The sequence below is a fragment of the Protopterus annectens genome, chromosome 8.part1 (assembly GCF_019279795.1).
Source record: "Protopterus annectens isolate FY-2018-M chromosome 8.part1, PAN1.0, whole genome shotgun sequence".
Lineage (NCBI taxonomy): Eukaryota > Metazoa > Chordata > Ceratodontiformes > Protopteridae > Protopterus > Protopterus annectens.
The window spans coordinates 503,311,711-503,327,131 of NC_056742.1; positions in this window are offsets into that span (position 1 = coordinate 503,311,711).

Genomic DNA, 15,421 nt, shown 5'->3' on the forward strand with positions numbered 1-15,421 from the left:
CTCCTGTATTCTCTGTCCTCAGATTCCACTAAGTAGGATATTGGCTTGGCACATATACCTCTCACTTGACCAATTTAATCAAAGCCTTTCACCATTTGCATCCTCACTGTCTCTTCTTCTTTCAACAGATGAAGAACTCTGCTGATTTTATCATAGCTGGACTTCAGAAAGAAATAGGTTCATAGGTTCATAGGTTAGTACTAGGCTAACTGCCCTTGCGAGCCATTTTAAGCCTAGCCAATTATCCCTTGTGAGATTCAAACCCTGCACCTTGTGTTTGTAAGGCAAACACCTTAACCATTAGGCCACCCTCCCAACCCAAATGCTTCTTAAATAGTTGGGCTTTGATTGCTCTGGTGTTTTTAGCATTAGGCACCAACAAACTAGAACTGACAGGCAAGGTTGTTCTGGTTTGCCTAGACAGAAGTCTCTGAGTAGGTGAGCCATGTTGATTGTCATGGGGTATATTTCTGAGACTGAGTAAATTCAAGAAGACATTGGTATTATCATGATTTGACCTCTTGACCTCTCTGTTAATTGCTTTGCACTCTGTACTGCACGTTCAACCAGACTGCTTAACTGTGGGTATTCAGGACTGCTAGTAACATGGATAAAGTCCCACTCTTTTGTAAATTTCTGAAATAATTGACTGGTAAACTGGGTACTGTTGTCAGAAATAACTTTGTGTGGATGACCATGGATGGAGAAATGATGTTTCAACTTATTAATAACAGTACTGGACATTGGGTTAGGTAACATATCGGTTTCAAACTAGTTTGAATAAGAGTCTACCAACACTAAGTAATGCTGATTGTTCCATTCAAATTTGTTAGTGGCTACTGTTCACCAAGGTAATTCAGGAATCTGGCTTATGTGAAGTGGTTCTTTCTGCAAATGCAGTTTAGTACTATTTCATACTGAACAAGATGAAAGCACTTTATCAATGTCTTTTGACAGAGAAGGCCAAAATACTAGTCTTGTTGCCCTTCTTATGGTAGCTTCAGAACCTGGGTGGCCACAATGCAAAATCTGAATGTATTCATATTGTAAGAAAGTAGGGACAATAACTTTGGGACCTTTGAAAATTATCCAACCACATAAAAGAGAAGGTCCAGTCCCTCAGTAAGTAACAAATTTCTTTAATTAACAGGCAAAATTAGCGCTTTCGTCTTGTGTACAAGACTTCATCAGATGCCCCCATTTAACATTTCATCCTATTTATATCATGCTTAATTACCTCTAATTAACATTTAAAAACAATAAAACAATTTAATTACTGTTAAAAAATATAATGAATAAAAACACTTGAAAACATCCAAAAACCCATAAAAATTAGGTAACTAAGCATGATATAAATAGGATGAAATGTTAAATGGGGGCATCTGATGAAGTCTTGTACACAAGACGAAAGCGCTAATTTTGCCTGTTAATTAAAGAAGTTTGTTACTTACTCAGGGACTGGACCTTCTCTTTTATGTGGTTGAGTCTTTTACAATTAATATCGTGGACCTTTGAAAATGATACCTTCTTCCATTAGCATCTCATCTCTATATGGAAAATAAGGTTGTACTTCTGGCGGTACACAAGATTGCTTTGACGGACATCCAACATTGATGAAGTGGTTGAGCTTCTGCAAAATTGAATCAGTCTTTGTATGATCTCTCAGCTCATCAAGTCTTGTGGTAGAAAATTGCACACTTCCATGAAATCAAAGTCAAAATTCTCTGCATTAAGCTGTTCTCTGGCATTTCTGGGTGATCTGGATACAATATCAGCCAGATAAAAAAGTTTCTCTTTTGTATAGACCATTTTGAAGTTGTATTTTTGTAATCTGAGTATCATTATTTGTAGTCTTGCTGGAGCTGTATGCATAGGCTTATTTAAAATAGTGACTAGAGGTTGATGATCAGTTTCGATTTGGATAGCTCACCCGTAAATATAATCATGGAACTTCAAACATGTGAACACAATTGCCAAAAGTTCTTTCTCTATTTGGGCATACTGCATTTCAATTTGGGTAAGAGTTCTAAATGCATAGGCAACTGATCTGCCCTCTTGAAGAATAACTGCACCAAGACCAAACTTTGAAGCATCACAGGAATGAACTACTGGTTTGTGGACATCATAGCATTAAAGCGTAGGTGGGTTGGCAATTTGCTGTTTGAGGTTATCTGATGCTCTGAGGTGCTTCTCCAACCATGGCCAGGCAACATTTTTGCATGTCAGCTCTCTTAAAAGTGCTGATACCTCACTAAAGTCAGGGATAAATTTGCCCAAATAGTTAACCATACCAAGAAAACGCTGTAGGGTTTGGACATTATCAGCAGTTGGCATCTCAACAATGGCTGCTTGTTTGGAAGGGTCTGGTTGTAAGTCTGTACTGGTAAATAAATGACCTACATAAGTAACTTCTGGTAGCCTGAATTTACATTTCAGAGGATTGAGCCTCAAGTTCAATTCATGTGCTCTGCACAGAACTTTCCTGAGGTTTCTGTCATGCTCTGTTTCTCCATTACCTCCAACCAGTAAATCATCAACTATTATAGCACATTGATAACCCCCAGAAATGTGCTCCATTGCATGCTGAAAGATGTCACTGGCAGAATTTATTCCAAAAGGCATTCTGAGAAATCTGTACCTAACAAATGGTGTGCTAAATGTAGTCAGTAGTGAAGATTTCTGATCAAGCATTACTTGCCAAAATGAACTCCTTGCATCCAAGACAGAAAAAACAGTGGCACTTGGCATGAGGGTGGCAACCTCCTGGACTGTACGCATAGGATGATGAGGTCTCTTTAATGTTTTGTTCATGTTTCTTGGGTCAATGTATATTCTGATTTCATCTGAGCTTTTCTTATGAGCAACTACCATAGAAGACACCCACTCAGCAGGTTCTGTGACTGGACAAATCACACCTTGCTCCACCATCTTATCTAAGTGGACCTTGACTTTGTCCTGCATAGCTATACTGGTCTGACAACTGGACTAACCTCTGGGTCTACTTTCATGAAGTACACAACTGGAAGTTTGCCTAGCTTGTCATCGAAAACATCAGCAAACTCTGAAATAATAGCATCAGTGAAGTTGGAACTAGGACATGTGATTACATGGTGGACTTCTTTAGTAGAAGAAAGCAGTTTCATTCTTAAACTGTCTCTGAGATCTAATAATGACTACACAGATCTTCTAAAGACATAGAGTTAAGTTACAAGTTGTAACTGTTCCCAGCTGAATAGCATGAAAACACTACTGAGCCTTTGGTTTGAATCCCTTCATCTCCATAAGAAACAAGCTTCACACAATTAGCCAAGTCAAGTTGCTCACCAGCTCTTACTCCAGCAAATGTTTCTGCTGACATTACATTACACTTTGAACCAGTGTCTACTTTCAGCTCCATGGGTTTAACATTGATAAGGACGGTACAAAACAGTCTGTTGTTTGCCAACAAATTGATTGCATTAACCTTTTCACAGATTATGATACACATCTACATAGAAAGTAGGGTTGCAGCTTTCTACATGATCAGCTTGCGTTCTTGAGTGACCTTTCTTAATACTCGAATGAGGCTTGCTTGATTTGCAAAACTTTTGAAAGTGGTTCCATTTTGTACACTTGTGGCATTGCTGGCCAAATGCTAAGCACTTCTATCTTTTAGACTCATGATTGGCACCACAATTACGACAGTTAACAATAAGACTTGACTTGGGTTTTGCTGACTCACTGTTATACTGCACTGAGCACGTCCGCTTTGCTGAGCTAGTCTTAGAACTTGCTGGAAAGTTACAGGTCCTCCCTGGAAAACCTGCAGGGCCTGCAGCTGCCATGTGCTTAGTGCTGCTTCTGCTAGCCATGTGCTGCATGCTGTCTAAGCTTGTTCTAGAGGCTGCTGAAGCCATGTTCTTATCAGTTGTAAGCATACTTGTGTGCCATTCTGTGAGTTGATGGATTTGACAAATCTCTATATCTTTGCTCAACATTAAACCACTATCATGAAGCAAAATTTTTCTCACTGCAGCATTATTAACACCACACACGAGCCTGTCCTTTATCAGCTCATCTTTCAAATCACCAAATCTGCATGTTTTAGCTTTATTTCTAAAGCCAATGATATAAGCTGCAAAAGTTTCACCGGGCTTTTAGTCACTTGTGTAAAATAGGTTCTTCTCTAATGTAACATTTGTCTGGGGGTTGCACGTTTCTCTAAATTTATGTTTCAAGCATTCAGGGTCCTCTCTTGATTCAGCTGGTACAACAATATGGCGGTTTCCCCCTCTCCTGCATATATTGCTGGTGCATACACAAATGAATGCTCTCTTTCAATGGCTTCTGACCCCACTAAGTTAAGGAAAATAAATGCCCTTGCATGTGCATCTTTGTCAGAAAAAGCTGCTTGTATGAAAATGTATTCCTGTTTAAATACTATCCAATTCCCTGCAATATTATGATCAAACATAAGTGGAATGGGTCTGTGAAATGCCTCTGCCATATCAACACAAAATAGTAGTAAAGGTGCTTGAAATTATGTATGAACATACACATACAAATATATATGCCAGAACTTGTAATTATGCCCAATAGCACAACATACTCTTTGAAATAGCTGCACTTTGCCAAATAAGTCTCTGTAGCACAAGAACACTTTAAAATCACTGTACTTTGTGAAACCACCCTTTATCAGTATAAAAAATAATTTAAAATGACTGCACTTTGTGAATGAACTGTATACAGCACCAGAACTTTTCAGAATGGCTGTACTTTGTGAAATAACTCTGTACAGTGTAAGAAACACTTTGAAATGGCGGCACTCTGCAAATAAATGTACACAGCACAAGAAATTTTTGAAATGACTGCACTTTGACTGTACTTTGCAAAATAACTGTACACTGTCACTTTGTTTAATTAATAATGCATTTTGTGCCTTTCATTTGATAAACAATACAATTTGGGCTACTCATTTAATTAATAATGCACTTATGCCTTACAAATGCTTCATATTGTTTTCTTTGCAAAATAAATCATTTGTGCAAATTCTGGTTACCTGAAGTTAGTTTCTGGCCCCTTTTAATCGTTTGAGCACTGTATCACACAACCTGCTTAATATACTTTCACTGTCAACTCTGCACCTCATAGCTTGAAGAAGTTGTACTCTTAATCCCAGTCCTGACACCATGTTGCTTGTCTGGTGAGGATAAAACAGATGAACAGTTGTGGGTTTGGTTCAAGCAGCTTTCTTATACACAAACACATTGGGATTGAGGCTTAGTAACTTAAAGGTAAATAAACTTATAAACAGATTGACTACTACACTCATACATATTAACACTCTGGCTGATCTCTCAAAATGGCACTGCTGCCTGCATGTGCTCACTATTTGTATGCATGTGCCTATGCTTGGAAATGCTTTTTAAAGTTGCAACACATGCTCTGTTCTACAGGAAGCATGAATGACAAGCTCAAAGCTAGAATCAGAGGGGCTGTAGACAACTGGCATAGAGTGTCACATGTAGTGAATGACAGATGAATGCAAACAAGCTGAAAAGTAAGATGTTCAAAACAGTGGCTCAACCAGTACTATTGTATGATACAGAAACCTGGGCAGTAAAGGCAGAGCAGATGAGGAAGTTAGAGGTGATTGAAATGGTGTACCTCATATGGGTGGTAGGATGCACACTGTTGGACAGACAAAGAAATGAGGACATAGGAGTAGTAGCCAAAGTAGCTCCAATTGCAGAAAAGATTATAGAGAACAAATTACAGTTGTTAGAACACATGCAGAAAACCAAGACAATCTGGTAAAGAATATTTGCAACAGACAGGAACAAGGAAAGAGGAAATGAAGGAATCCAGCAAAGAGGTGGCTGGATTGTGTGGGAGATCTGTGACAATCAGGCATGAGTGTCGGAGAAGTCAGGAGTGTGGCATTTAATTGAAAGATGGCAAGAGTTAACATGACACCCCAACCTCATGGAGAAAATGGGAAAATGGGGAATAATTATGATGATGATGGTGATGATCATAATCATGATGATGGTGATGATGATGATGATGGTAATAATGATGATCATGATGATGATGATGGTGATGATGATGATGATGATGATGTTGGTGATGATGATGATGGTGATGATGGTGATAATGATGATGATGGTGGTGATGGTGATGATGATGGTGATGATGGTGATAATGATGATGATGATGATGATGATGGTGATGATGATGGTGATGATGATGATGGTGATGGTGATGGTGTTGATGGTGATAATGATGATGATGATGGTGATGGTGGTGATGGTGATGCTGATGATGGTGATGATGATGATGATGGTGGTGATGGTGATGGTGATGATGGTGATGATGATGATGGTGATGATGCAGTGATAACATACAGCCCAGTACGAGCTGAATTGTGAAGTGTGCATCACAAGATGCATATTAAAAGCATAACTACAGTATGCAATGTGCACACAAATGTGTGCTTAATAATGAAAGATAGCCAAATAGGAACTCACTGCAGTGGTACCATTACAGGACTGGATCACACAGACAATACTTACTTTCCAGAGGGCCCTCCCTGATGAGGGTCAAACTTCTTGAATGCTCTCCTGTGCAATCTCCCATAAAGAGTCATACATGGTCCATGCTATGTCCTGGAGGAACATGATCATCATGTCCACATCTGAGTTTGGAAGATGTCAGTGACAGCATCACAAATCTGGTCCCTCAGGTCTTCTAGCTAGCAAGTGTGTGTTAGTCCCAGTGCCTCACTGCTATATTCATCATCCTGGAAACCACCCTGGTTCTTGGAGTCAGAATCTGCTGGAAGAGGTCAAGCACATTGTCATCTTCTTCTGTGGGTAGGTGGGACTGCCATGGGTCCCACAGTCTGTAACATGAAAATAACTGTACCTATTTAAATATTTCTACAAAGCATTAACAGTAAAAAAAACAGAAATATATATAACAATATAAATGATTCCTACACTGTGTATAGTATCTGACTCTTATGTATGTCATGTGTTACTGATATGAGAATTAATCTATGTGAGCTGCTTATATTAAAATGTACAGATCATTCAACCCTAACATATTACATACTAGTCTGTTATATAATTCAGATTATTATAGACAACACATTTGCAATACATCCATGTCATAGATTCATAGATTGTTACTAGGCTATCAACGGGGTGTGTGTGTGGGGGGTCTTTTCAAACCTAGCCAAGTTTTCCCAAAAGAATAATGATGTCCTGCATTCAAATAGGACATTTGGGGCCAGGCATTTATATCCTACCTCTGTCCATAAGGGACATCGGTGCAAGGCCCGGTATAAATTTCCTATTCCACATCCACTGGTATAGCTTGAGCTTAAACTGGGTAATAGACTAACTCATCTTCACATGGATGATAAGCCTGTTCTGTATGAGGGGCAGTCTCTGAGGCACATTTTTGTCTCCCTAGCATGTTTGTCTAAGTCACAGACAAAATTCAGGTCCTAGACCTTGTATTTCTTGTAGTCTTTGAATTATGAATACGTAGAAGATTCATAATTGTGAGGTTTGCAGATGCTTTGTAAGCCAGCCATAGATCACCCCTCAGCAATCTATAGGAGACTGAGTACAGGAACTGTGTAGAGCATATTCACGTAAATTGAAGCAATATGTCAAGCAATATCACTCTATCCTTATGTAAAAGTCACACATCATGTGCATTATGTGACAGTGGATTCTCTGTCATAGTGATGGCTGCTAGCCTGTTAATAATATGTGTATTGGAAGTGTAACAGAGCTAAGCTATAAGACATGAGAGTACATGTCAGAGAAGCATATAATATGGGCTGAAAGGAGCGCATACACACACACACACACACACACACACACACACACACACACACACACACACAGAGCATCATCTAATTCACATGGCAAGGATCACCATAGTCCATGGTATAACATTGTTATAATATGTAGTTACGTGTAAGGAGGTTTGCAAACATCAAACAATAACAGTCACACCATGTGATGAGTCTAAGTAGTCGATGTGCACATGGATAAATAAAAACTAAAATATTTGATGTGTGCAATTAACAGCATCTACATTGCCTATAAAGGATGTGACTAACGATTGTCTAGCTAATATTACTGTCCTGTAAGGATGTAATGCAAGTATAAAAGTCACATTATTGACTTAAAAATGCAGAAGAAAAGGTTGAAAGTTTTTCTCATCACATGCTGACAGGAGAGCATATGCAGCAATGGCATCATCACAACACACATATATGCATTGATGACATCATCACATCACATATATATGCAGCAATGACATCATCAGAACACATAAATAGCAACACAGTGACATTAGAATAAAGCATATGACTCCTAATTTCACATGTAAATGGTCAGCAGCATCAGCATGCAGCAGGAGGGCTGCACATCGTCTACAGTAAATATCATATATTTAGTACAGTAAATACCATTACAAATATGACATTCTATGTTGTGCAGGCTGTGAGCATCTGCAGAACACACATACACAGGAGGGCTGCATATTGTGTACAGTAAATATATATCTAGTACAGTAAATACCATTACAAATATGACATTCTATGTTGTGCAGGCTGTGAGCATCTGCAGAACACACACACACAGGAGGGCTGCGCATCGTGTACAGTAAATATCATATATCTAGTACAGTAAATACCATTACAAATATGACATTCTATGTTGTGCAGGCTGTGAGCATCTGCAGAACACACATACACAGGAGGGCTGCATATCGTCTACAGTAAATATCATATATCTAGTACAGTAAATACCATTACAAATATGACATCCTATGTTGTGCAGGCTGTGAGCATCTGCAGAACACACATACACAGGAGGGCTGCACATCGTCTACAGTAAATATCATATATCTAGTACAGTAAATACCATTACAAATATGACATTCTATGTTGTGCAGGCTGTGAGCATCTGCAGAACACACATACACAGGAGGGCTGCATATTGTGTACAGTAAATATCATATATCTAGTACAGTAAATACCATTACAAATATGACATTCTATGTTGTGCAGGCTGTGAGCATCTGCAGAACACACATACACAGGAGGGCTGCATATCGTCCATAGTAAATATCATATATCTAGTACAGTAAATACCATTACAAATATGACATTCTATGTTGTGCAGGCTGTGAGCATCTGCAGAACACACACACACAGGAGGGCTGCGCATCGTGTACAGTAAATATCATATATCTAGTACAGTAAATACCATTACAAATATGACATTCTATGTTGTGCAGGCTGTGAGCATCTGCAGAACACACATACACAGGAGGGCTGCATATCGTCTACAGTAAATATCATATATCTAGTACAGTAAATACCATTACAAATATGACATCCTATGTTGTGCAGGCTGTGAGCATCTGCAGAACACACATACACAGGAGGGCTGCATATCGTCCATAGTAAATATCATATATCTAGTACAGTAAATACCATTACAAATATGACATTCTATGTTGTGCAGGCTGTGAGCATCTGCAGAACACACATACACAGGAGGGCTGCACATCATCTACAGTAAATATCATATATCTGGTACAGTAAATACCATTACAAATATGACATCCTATGTTGTGCAGGCTTTGAGCATCTGCAGAACACACACACACAGGAGGGCTGCATATTGTGTACAGTAAATATCATATATCTAGTACAGTAAATACCATTACAAATATGACATTCTATGTTGTGCAGGCTGTGAGCATCTGCAGAACACACACACACAGGAGGGCTGCACATCGTCTACAGTAAATATCATATATCTAGTACAGTAAATACCATTACAAATATGACATTCTATGTTGTGCAGGCTGTGAGCATCTGCAGAACACACACACACAGGAGGGCTGCGCATCGTGTACAGTAAATATCACATATCTAGTACAGTAAATACCATTACAAATATGACATTCTATGTTGTGCAGGCTGTGAGCATCTGCAGAACACACACACACAGGAGGGCTGCGCATCGTGTACAGTAAATATCATATATCTAGTACAGTAAATACCATTACAAATATGACATTCTATGTTGTGCAGGCTGTGAGCATCTGCAGAACACACATACAGAGGAGGGCTGCACATCGTCTACAGTAAATATCATATATTTAGTACAGTAAATACCATTACAAATATGACATTCTATGTTGTGCAGGCTGTGAGCATCTGCAGAACACACACACACAGGAGGGCTGCACATCGTCTACAGTAAATATCATATATCTAGTACAGTAAATACCATTACAAATAATGACATCCTATGTTGTGCAGGCTGTGAGCAGCTTCACAGATAATCAATAACTGTCATCTACAGAGAATCTGACTACAATTATCACACATATATATGTTGAGATGTCACTGCAACAGTAACATGAAACAATAAAATAGTAACATAGAATGTCTAATGCATGTGGAGATAAGAAGCTTCAGATATGTCATCTCATGAAAATCACCTTATATACACAGGCAAGTATATTTTTGAAGTATTTATGAAAATGAGATTAACAATGCAGATGGCATCACAACAGACATGCATCACAACGGGAACTGAGCATATGGGTGATATCTGTACACAGTGCCACTTCACAAGACAGCGTGGCCTTGCTATGCTGTGTGTACATAACAGACAAATATATAAATGTTGTCAAATCATATACATGTCACTGAACCAAGGAATATTACACTGACAAGCATACATGCAATATTGAAAAAGGATAAACTCACAGTGGTCATAACTTCACCTGAGCTATGACTGCAAAAGGTCCACTGACATCAGTGCACTACTCCAGTAACCAAATGTAAATAAATATATAAATAATCAATAGAAACATTGTATAGCCTCATTAACACAACACAATGATGACTGACTTCTGAGATAGTACGGTGCAAATATTCGTGTATGATAGTGTTGTAATAACTATACTTCTGCAGTTAAACATCAGGGCAAGAAGAGTGGAACTCAAATGATACACAACAGCATGACCCTGCCAACATCACTGATGTTGCAATCAGCATAACACTGCCAACATCACTGATATTGTAAGACAGCACAACCCTGCTAACATCACTGATATTGTAAGACAGCACAACCCTGCCAACATCACTGATATTGTAAGACAGCAGACACCCATTTAATAAGTGACTTATGCTAAAAACCGTTACCATACATGCAAGCTATTCACTCTATGCAGTTAAGACAGCAAAAACAGTGAAGGCTGTGTTGCATACGGAAAATACCAATACAGCAAACACACCTAACTTATGTAGAAGACATTCACATTAAAAACACTGTGCAAGCAGAACACAGATGACTATTACTTTGGTTGAGTCAGCATTCCCCATTGTGTGATCGTGGAGTTGTTGTGTATATATATATATATATATATATATATATATATCTATATATATATATTTATATATATATATATATATATATATATATATATATATATATATATATATATATATATATATATATATATATATATATATATATATAGTTAACGAGGGTTTGGAGGTTTGGGGGGCTTGCCCCCCCCCTGTAAAAAACATAAGTGTTTTGTTTTTTCTTTTTCAGTGTTTTGCTTTTGGATCTTTCAGGATCAATTTTTAGCCATTCAGGATTTGTGTACTTCGATGTTTAGAAGTACATCCATTTAATACATATACATCTCTTACTTTGGTGATCCTCAAGTCTGTTCATGTCCTGTCAATACAAAGTATGCAATGCAGTATGAATAAAATGATAAGAGATATTAACTAACAACAATGATTCAGTGCCATGAGCTTGGATGGCAGTTAATGTTATGCTAACTATTCAGAATGTTGTCAGAATAAACAAATCACATGATCGAGCAGTGTCAGAGAAGCCTACATACCAGTTTGTCTAAACAGTCATTTATATTTGAGAGTGCAAATGTATTACACATACATGGATAACTGACTACAGACTAGAAGAAGCTGGATTCAAACCTTTGGCATTCACCTATATTCACTCCAAAGTGCAGAGCCCCACCTGCCTAGTTTTATGTGTGATGATGTTAATGGAACTCAGACATTTTTAAATCTGTGATTACACAGTTAAAGCATGACTCATTATGTGTCCCTGTCTCCCATGCATAATGATATACAAGTCGACTTGATGTGAGACAGGCCCAGTGTAATGTCACAATAATAGCATGATCAGAATTGTGCACATTTTACAGCGATATTAAACAAGGTTAGTGCCATATGCACATTCAGCCTCAAAGGATGAGCTTTAATACAGTATATGTACCTCAATAATATATGACAATTGTAACTACTGTCACATAACATACAGCACATAAAGGACAAACACTGCAAAAGCACACACCTTTATAAGCCATAAATAATACATATCCATGATATTATAAATGTATACTGTAGAAAATATGTCTTGACATATGTACAAACAGATGAGGACAATCATATACAAACATACACAAAGTTATGCAAGTCGGGGCATATGTTTGTGATTATGCAGCTGTACATACATGTGTATAGTTATATATCTTCTTTTTTTGTCTTTTCCCAGTTAGGGGTGGCCACAGCGGATCACCTGTCCACTCATGATTGGCAGTGGAGTTTTTACAGTGTCAAGTTGCCAGCCTGGCACCCAAGCTTCCACAAAAGGCACACACATGCACACACTCACACCTAGGGCCAATTTAGAGTGTCCAATCCACATACAGCATGTCTTTGGGATGTGGGAGTAAATCGGAGCACCTGGAGGAAACCCACGCGACCACAGGGGGGACATGCAGACTCCACACAGAAGGCACCCGAGCTGAGGATCGATTTGGAGAACCTCTTGCTGTGAGGTGGCAATGCTAACTGCTGCATCACTGTGGCCACCCTGTATAGTTATATATATTCATGCAAAAATATTTATAATCATATCTCTACATACCTGTCTGCCCACATACGTGTAGAGATACATATACACGTGTCTAGATATATATTACATATATGTATATATATATATATATATATATATATATATATATATATATATATATATATGGACATATGTATGTATACATATATATATATATATATATATATATATATATATATATATATATATATATATATGTATATGGAAATAGATAGCTAAGATATATAAAGAGAGAGATACATATATGTATAGATATGGATATACGTATTTATATTGTTTTATCTGTGGATATAGATATAGAAAGATGTGAGACAGGGAGGAATGTTTGCAATTATGTAGCTATACATACATTTGTATAGTTGTGTATATTCATGCAAAACTATTTATATTGATATCTCTACATAACTCTCTCTCCACATATGTGTAGAGATACATATACACCTGTGTCTATATATACAGCTAGAGAGATAAGATATATAAGGAGAGAGAGAGATACATACATGTATAGATATGGACATACATATAGATTCTAGAATAAAAATTGTCTGGATGGATAGTAATGAGTTGGTAAAGGATTCTTGGGACTTTTTAAGAAGTATAAATCAATAGATTTATGATAGGGACATCATCTTTGTGACTGTAGATATAGTGGACCTGTTTTCAGTGATTCCACATTCTACGAGGATGGAATGGTTCGAAGAATACTTAATATAGATGAAAACATTCAGTGGTACAGAACTTAGGGTAATTTTGGAATTAACAGAAATGATGCTAAATAACAACTTTGTTTGGTTTGAAGGGGAATTTTTTAAACATATACAAGGGGTAGTGATGGGGGCATGTTGTGCCTCCAGTTATGCTAACCTTGTACTTAATTATTGGGAGAAAAAATATCTATTGAAATCCCCTTACAAAAATTCTTGGTGTTTATATAACAGGTACCTAGACGACTTGTGTTTTTTTTTGAACAGATACTAGAGACAGATTAGATGAGTTCCTTAATTATATTAATGGTACCACTAGTTTTTTGAAATTTACACACCATATTTCTTATGATTGGGTGGACTATTTAGATATTACAGTGTATAAAGATTATGAAGAAAATAAATTCAATTCTATGATATTTAGAAAAAGTACATTTTTGAATGTATATCTTTACTTTACAAGTGCCCATCCATATAAACAAAAGAGAAATATAGTTAAAGGACAGTTTGTCAGAATTCCAAGAATGACATCTGACACTCAAGTGTTTGGTGAATTAAGCTAAAAAATATGTTTTTAGAAAGAAAATATCATGAAAAGATGGTAAATGAAGTTACACTGGAGGTAATGCAAGCAGGATTGGGTAAATTTGCTCCTATTTTATCTCAAAAACTGAATAAGGAAGGAGAGAGTGCTGGAAGTAACAAAAAGAGAGATGGAGAATATTCAGGAGTATACATTTTGAATTATAATGGGGACGTAGGGGTCATAAAAAATATAATTATTAAAAACTGGAATTTATTTGCTCGATTCTCAGACCTAGGTTCTATTTTCAATAAGCTGCAAGTGTTCATACATAGAAAAGATAAAAGTATTAAAAATATGTTAGAGAGATATATACCAATACAAATAATATATCTAATAAAAGAAGAGGCACCTATAAAAGTGGAAAGTGTGCACATTGTTCATATATTAAGAACACTGACAGGGTATATACAGAAATTAGAGATAAAGTTATCTATAGTAAACAATATTCCAGTTGTGATAGTAAAGGTATTATATATTTAGCTGAGTGTAGGAAATGTCCAGCTTTCTATATGGGAAAAATCAGAACGAGTGTTTAAAAGAAGGATATATGAACATCTTTATGACATCCTTAAGCAGGATGTCAACAATGCCTAATTTAAGCACATCCTAGTATGTAAGGAAGCCAAGTTTACATTTTTTGTGTTGGAAGAAAGTCCTTTGAACATTAGAGAAGGTGAATGTGAAGGGGGAATCGCATTTACATGGGAAGGGGAATCGCGTTTACAGAGGGGTTTGGGCAGCTAACATTAGAATCAAGTAGGTATCCCGGGTTAAATGAGCATATATCCTTAGCCCCAGTGCTTACGCTGCGAGCAGCTAGGCTTTAAATGGTGGAGCATGACATTATAGTGAATTACACAATATAACAAGTACCTGTCTTTGTATTCCACAATTCACATTTGCAATATTGGTTATAACAGTAGACGGTAGTACTGAATAGGTATTTATTGGTAGTTAATTTCCATCTCTTTTACTTTTTGTTTTTTTAAATAAATAATTACATATCAATGTTGGTTTTAAAGAAAGTTTAATAAGATATGTTAGTATTTTATGGTCACAAATGATTTATTTTACAACAATCTATTTTTAAATAAAAATGTGTTTTAATAAGGGTCAATTAATAAATTTTACTTGTGACTGGCTAG